The sequence below is a fragment of the Castanea sativa genome, chromosome 5, assembly GCF_040712315.1.
Source record: "Castanea sativa cultivar Marrone di Chiusa Pesio chromosome 5, ASM4071231v1".
Classification (NCBI taxonomy): Eukaryota; Viridiplantae; Streptophyta; class Magnoliopsida; order Fagales; family Fagaceae; genus Castanea; species Castanea sativa.
In genome coordinates this window covers 59,718,371-59,725,869 of record NC_134017.1, presented here as the reverse complement: position 1 = coordinate 59,725,869, position 7,499 = coordinate 59,718,371, and the positions used below count along the sequence as shown (strand labels likewise).

The 7,499-nt window shown below is 33.8% G+C and overlaps 1 pseudogene; it reads left to right on the top strand.

The window, feature by feature from the left end:
* The first annotated feature begins 1,894 nt into the window (after positions 1-1,894).
* LOC142636469 (zinc finger CCCH domain-containing protein 1-like) lies at positions 1,895-4,573 on the top strand (annotated as a pseudogene).
* The last annotated feature ends 2,926 nt before the right edge of the window (positions 4,574-7,499 follow it).

Sequence of the window (7,499 nt, the reverse complement as noted above, 5' to 3'; positions counted from 1 at the left end):
TTCGATAAAAATTCAACTTTAACTTTCACTAAAACATTGTCAAAAAAATAGAGTCACTCTCTTGTTGATTTTCAAATTGTTTTATCCACTTATAAATTAGGTTCTCAAAATAAATGTTATATATAAGAAATAAAAACACAAGTTTTTTTTTTTTTTGGCTACAAAATAGGATCACTAAAAAAAAAAAGTCTTATCGCACGCGTGAAACACATATGATAAGGCTAGTGATATTTTATTATTTTATTTTGATTTATAAGAAATTAATATCTCAACAATTGTGAAAATATTGTGTCAATTTGTTATGTTAATATTTTAGTATTTTATGAAACATTGTGAATTGAACAAAGCAAAAATAATGTAGCAAAACTACTATAACTTTATGCACTCAAAAAATGAAAAAGAAAGAGAAAAAAAGAGGTTGGTGAAATAGTTCAAGTTGAACAAATCAAAAATACTATAGCTTCAAGTCATTCGCTCTTTTTATATATATAGATAATATAATATAGAACAAACAAAAACAAATTGGTGTACTTAAGAAGAAAAAAAAAATCCATCTCACCAATTGACCAAATGCCTTGAATAACTATGAAAGGTTTTTTAGTGGCATTAGAATGAGTCCAAGAACTTGACTAAACCAAAAACTATTCCTAAGCCTATTGACTCTTTTTATCTAGTATATAGTATATATATTTGCTTGCTAGGCTTGTGTAATAATTACGTTCCACAAGTTGCGTCACCAAGGGGCTTAAATGGTGCTGAGATGATGTGGAAGGATTGCCTTTTTTTTTTTAGCCTTTTGTTTTTGTATAGATTTTTAATATATATTGAAAATTCCCCATAAAAAAAAATTTTAACTCATGTTTTTTAGTTTTAGTTAATGAAAACTCATTAAAATGTGATTAAAATGAATTTCAAACTTCAGAATTCATGATTTTGATTTAAACTTTTTACAGTTTAATTTGAAACTACTTCGAACTATAGGAAAATTATGTAATTTATTTAAAGAAAAGTAGCTATTTTGTGTAAGAAAGGCATAGCCATTTGTTGTAAGAGAATATAAACACTTGTCATAATCATAAGTTTATATGATATGAAAGGAGGAGAGTTAATCGCAAATTAAGAAAAAAAATTTATAGAAGTAGAAATTCAAAGCATACAATTCAAATTAAACAAGAAAGGAAAGGAAAAAAGTTTATACAATCTTAAAATAAATTGGGAGATTACTTATTTATTCTCAATGATAGAGGCACAATTAATCTAGTGTAAAAAAGAAAAAGGAAAATTGGATAAAATTATGTGTAGACTTGTTTACGGATCTACTGTTGCCGACAAAACCGATCTGAGCCACACCGGTTCACTTCCCTCAGGGCTTTGGCGAAGGTGTCTGGTGCGGTGATTGGGAGGATTTCTCTAGCATTGACGTTGAACTAGTGTGGCGAGCAGCGCTGAGATGTGCATACCACTGGAAATCGCATTGAACCGGGTTTAATAACAACAACAACAACAATACAAGTAATACTGTGTTCTCAAAAAAAGAAAAAGAAAAAAGAAAAGAAAAAACCAAGTTGTGTGGTTTAGGGGTTGTTTGGTACATTTGCTTATACACTTATTTTCATTTTTAAAACAATATTACATATATTTTCATACACTTTTTCAGTCACACGCATTTTTAAAAAATACAAACAATATTACCAAACGGTCTATAATTATTTATTTATTTTTATTTTTTTGGGGGTTAAAAAGGATATGTATTAGTTTCAATATTAAACGACTCGGTTTCGTCTTTCTCTTTAAATACAAAAACTTTATACTCGAAGTCTTCAACGGCACCGTATTTGTTCTCTCTCAGTCTCGCTCTCTCAGGGTCACAGTCACAGGGAAAAATTTTCCTCTCATAGACTCTCACGGAATCCTTAATCTCTAAATTTTCCTCTCATATTAAAGGCATGGCTGTGTAAAAGCCAGGAATCAAATATAGTTGATTTATCTGTTATTACACTCTTTAGTGTCGCTGAAGTATCTCTCTCTGCGTGTGTATATTATTGTAGTATCTATATGTGTCAATATGTATATTTTTTATAATTCTGGACCCGCATTCTTTGGTTGATCATGGTCTTTTGTATATATTCCAAATTTGCAGTAGTTTCTATTAATTTGGCTAAATATTATGTTATATTTTCTGAAGCATCAGTATGGGACTGACACTATATGTCAATGATTTTCAGGAGTCCTTAATGGCAGATTCGGCTGAAAACCAACAGCCTGAACAAGGTATAATTATTCTGCTGTAATCCCTTCTCTTTCTTTCTTTGTATATTCACCATTTGGATACCGTTCTTACCTTTTGTTTTTGTGGTTATTTGCTGTTTTCATCCCAAAATATGTCTAATCCTTTTGTCTTCTCAGTCTGCAACTTTTTCAGAAAGCCGTCAAAGGAATAAAAACATCAGAAAGCGAACAGTTGATGAAGACGAAGAGGAGGATTCAAAAAGAGAAGGCTCATTCTTACACAGTCAGAAGAAAACCATAAAACCCGACAATAAGCTGTATTTTTCTACTGGATCCTCTAAGAACACAACGTCTACTGAAGCAAAGGAAGAATCTGAGAAGCCAATTTTTCAGTTTGAGTCTTCAAAGGAAATTCAAGTTGAACATGATAGCAGGGCGACGGCAACTCTAGAAACTGAGACCGATTTCTCAAGAGATGCTCGTGCATTGCGTGAGAGATCTCTTAAGCAAGCAGAGGAGGCTTTGAAGGGGAAAGGGAAAAGCTCTGGGGATGAGCAGTTGTATAGAGGCATTAATGGATATACCGATTACAAGGCTGGTTTCCGAAGAGAGCAAACGGTTGCTAGTGAGAAAGCTGGCAGGGCACATGGGCCTTTGAGGGCTTCTGCTCACATAAGAGTTTCAGCGAGATTTGATTATCAACCGGACATATGTAAGAAATCTAGCTTTGGGATTAGATGATGAGGATGACGGCGGTGTAGACCCTGGTGAGGACGACGATGATGATGATAATTCGTTGCCCTTTGCATGTTTCATTTGCAGGCAGCCTTTTGTTGATGCTGTTGTAACCAAGTGCAAACACTATATCTGTGAGCATTGCGCATTAATCTATACCAACTTAAATTATGGAGCATAATCAGTCTACTGTTTGTGGATTTATGATGGATTTTTTTTTTTTTTTTTTACATTTTTTTGATGAGGAAAATCAGATCAGACATTTAAAAAAATTAACCTGTTTAAATTTTGAAGGGTGAAGCTGGCAATGGATTAAATTTCAGGCTTGTAGTGTATGAAGCATGACAAAGTGTAGGCTTGTCAGAAAGGTTTATTGCCAGTGCCGTCCCCTGCACAATACTAGTAGCACATACTTACACACTTATGTACATATGTAAACTTGTTAAAGTTTTAGATGAGGAGCTCTGCCATGCAAATCAATGATACAATCAAATGCTATGAGTGAATTTTTCAGCAAGATGCTGACAGATGGGTTTCTAATACACTAACATAGAAAACTTGAGCTGATTTAAGTTTGAGATAAAATTTAGGTGTCATAATTATTCTCAGAGTTTTGATGGATGCATTTCTGTCAAGACATATTTTGCCTAGGTCTGGAAGTGGGTTCTTATAATGGACTTAGGGTTTGTGCATGGATCAAAAACATAAGGTTGTTATATGGGTGTAAATAACTTGATGATTAGGGTTTATAAACTTATTTCTCAGTGAAGTCTTTCAAAACATGTGTTTTCTGTATAAGTAGTTTGAAGTCCTATTTATTAGAGAACTGAGTTGCGCTTTTTTTTTTCTTTGTGGTTTCAATTTTGAGCCAACTACTTGTTAAATTTAAGCCAACTGTTGAGTCTGCAATTTTAGGCATGCAATCCAGGTGTATGTTGGGTCCAACAAATCAATGTAGTCATCAGATCCAGGATTTCCTTTTGATTGATGCCATAAAATCTTCCATTATGAAGTTTCTAGCAAGATTGATTATGCAGATGACTGACACGAGCTTTCAGCAAATTGCATTGTCAAAACAACTCTGTTAAAAATATATATCATGTTGTCTTTTTTATTTGCTTTTGTTCTGTGCTTAAGCATGGCCAAAGGTTTCCTACAAAACATGTCAGTCTGATTTCATTGTTGCCCATCTCTCCTTTATTTGAAAGTGTATTCTAACTGGAGGTTCTTCTCTTTTTCAGCATCATGCAAAGAATAAGAAATGCTTTGTTTGCAACAAACCTACTCTTGGCATTTTCAATACAGCTCATGAGATGCGCAAAAGGATTGCTGCGGAGGGTAAATAATAGTCGCTCGGTTCATCATGCTCTTTGGTTTGTAACTTGTTGGAATGATTTTTTTTTGTTTTGTTTTGTTTTTGTTAGCATTGAAAGAGGAAGTTTCCTTATCAGCCTCTCTTTTTCCTAGAATGTCTGGAAAAATTCTCTTTAACTAGATATCTTACTGAAGGAAAGCAATTTAAGTATGGAGTACTATTGTAGGTTTCTGCAGACTTTAATTAGTATTGGGTATCTGAGAAAGCAAACAGATTTGCTCAGTTTAAGCCTATTTGGAACAATTTGTTTAATTAGGTGGAGACTGTGTCATACGTTGGCCAAAGGACACTGGCCATGACATTGAAGTTTCTTTTTTGTTTTTGTTTTCTATGATCCTGATTTATACATCTTAACCTGATATGTAAGAAATTTTTATGATATTTCATATTATTAGCTATAATAAGTAAATAGACTTCACATAGTAGTCATTCTCTTTTATTGGGGGATTATTGGAAAATTGCCTTTTAAATATTTTCTGGTGAGACAAATAAAGTTTCAGTTTGCTGCTTTTGCTAATTGGGTGTTCAAATGATCACAAAAGAGGAAGGCTTGGAGCTCTATGTAGACATGGTACTTGGCAGGGCTGTTTATGATGCGTGCACCCAGATGTGTCACAGGGGAAATATGTTTGGTTTTCTTCTCCTCTACAATGATGAGAGGCGAGGAGGCAGTGTTAACCTGGTATATCTAGTTTTTTGAAGATAGAAGATTGTGTGATCAGTACATAACATGACGTACATGAGCAATGGGTTCCTGCCTCTGCTGTGATATGTGAGCTCACACTTTGGGCATTGGGTGTTGCTGAGACCATGGTTGTTTGATGTCAGAAGAGCACATTTTGCTTGGTGGGTTAGAGTTCAACGGTGAAAGGTTCTGGTGGCAACAGGCCTGCATTTAGGATGTCCTGTTGATGGTATGAAATATTTTGAAGGGTAGGGAGGTGGCAGATGCAATTGGAAGGGATAGAAGAGAACGGCGGACATTGGCAGAATTTGAGTCATAGGTTTAGAGGACGCTCATTGGCGGATCCTGATGAGCTTTGTGACCCTGGTGAGCATTTGACTTTTATTTTCTCTTGCAATTATTAATTTCTTTCTTTTTTGGGTGAGTGCTATATTTACTTCCATTTATATTATTGTCGAAAGGAGTTCTCTCTATGAATTGTACAATTAAATAGCTGGTTCCAGTTTTGGCCTCTTTTCACATTGTTTGACTTCTGTTTTTTTGAGTGTTTCATGTAGTTGAACCAAATTCAAATGATCCTGCCCCATCTTCAGTTGTATATGCCATTTGTATTGAAATTCTTCTATATTCTGATGTTGAATGAATTGAGTTAAGTAAAGGTGGAGGATGAGGTCAACCAATGGGATGCTGTGTAATTGGCAATAAAAAAAATCACTTTTGTTGGATTATGGCTTAAGGATTATATTGAATAGCATCTTAAATGGTTGATACGCAGCTAGTTCTTTATCTGGATCAGCTAGGCAGCCGTTTACTTTGATTTGAAGGAGCATGTCAACTGGGAAGGTGGCTTAGCTTTGTCAAGTGCAAAGTTTTTCTGGTTGAAACTAAGAGGGTCAAGTCATCGAATTGTTGGGACATGAGCTGATTGTATTAGGCCTATGTTTTAGAAAACCTTTTTTATGAGATGATGGGAACGTAGGCCTCTGGCTGCTGCCTTCTCTTCTTTATTTATCTGCCACTGTAGACATTTTGTTGTTTCATTTTTCATTTACCAGAGATAAATTTATAGAATATACATCCCTCAGTAAAGTATAAACATAGAATTCAATGAGGCTGTGCCCAAGAATGGTCTTTTACTCATAATATGCTTCACTATACATGCTTATAATCTTGACATCATGATTTGCAGATTCTTACCGATATTTTGAATTAATCTTGCATTGTAAACGTTTTTAAGTTCGAGTATATGTTATAGATCAATATGAACTGGATGTGTACCTAAGGATGACTTTTAATTTCTTCTCTTGTATGATGTTTTATATATCTATTTTGTAATTGGACCTGATTGGCGATCTAGATTGGAGGATCCCAAATTCTCTAAAGGCACTGCTCATGCGCAACCTTTCAAGCTTTGGACATCATGCAATCCACTTGCATTGGCATTCAGTTTATGGATGCATGGTTATAATTTAAGCAGGGTTTGTTCTTTAGGTTGCATACAATTTTCAAAATCTGAGTTTTGCCCATTTATGTTCTAAGTTTGTGGTTTTTGTTGGACTATGGTTTGGTATGGCAAAGCCTAAGCGCAGCTTCCTTATTTTCCATTGATGTTGCCGCAGTTAGTGGGTTTCATGTTGATTGGGAAGATTTGACTCTTGAGTGTGAAAAGGGGTTTGTTATTAACATAAAATTAGTAAGTTACCCATGCGATGCACGGATAATATTGTAATATATTATGTAAGATAATTTTGAAGAATGTTGTATATGCATTATAGCATAATTGTTATAGAACTTTATTGGTAATGAATTTATTATAAAAAGTAACAATTATAAATTGCACACACATATCCATTATAATTATTCAATAGAAGTAATGAGAAAAAAAAAATATTTGGAGGAATATTATAGAATAAAAGCTGATATAGAATGAATCTTTCTCTTTCTCTTTAATTCTAAAACAAAATAAATATTTCAAACACCCACAATCAATCACATCTACATCATTTACAAAAACCACAAATCTACAACTTCCGACCTTAATATCAAAATCGTAATTGTTGTTGTCACTCAATATAAAATGCAAGACCCTATTCCTTGGTTGTAGCCAACTCATATGGGTTAGGATTAGATGAAACAACAATGTTAGAGCTAGATAGAGCTAGGTAGGTGTTGTTGAAAAATTGAAGGTAAATGACATCATTTTTTGGTCTGTGTGTATTTGGCATGGTATAGCATGAAGGGTTATAGGTAGGTATATATAAAGGGGTAGAAGTGTAAGAGGTGAAAATGGTGCATATATTAAAATGCAAAGCGTTTTGTGTGTATATGCGAGAGATGAAAAGTCTTGAAGTATTAAACCGAATGATACAAAAAATATTTATTTTTTAATTAGAAAAGTCTTGAAACAATGAACCAAAATGAAATAAAAATTTATTATTTAATTTGTTTTTATCTCTAATGTGCCACTTGAAAATA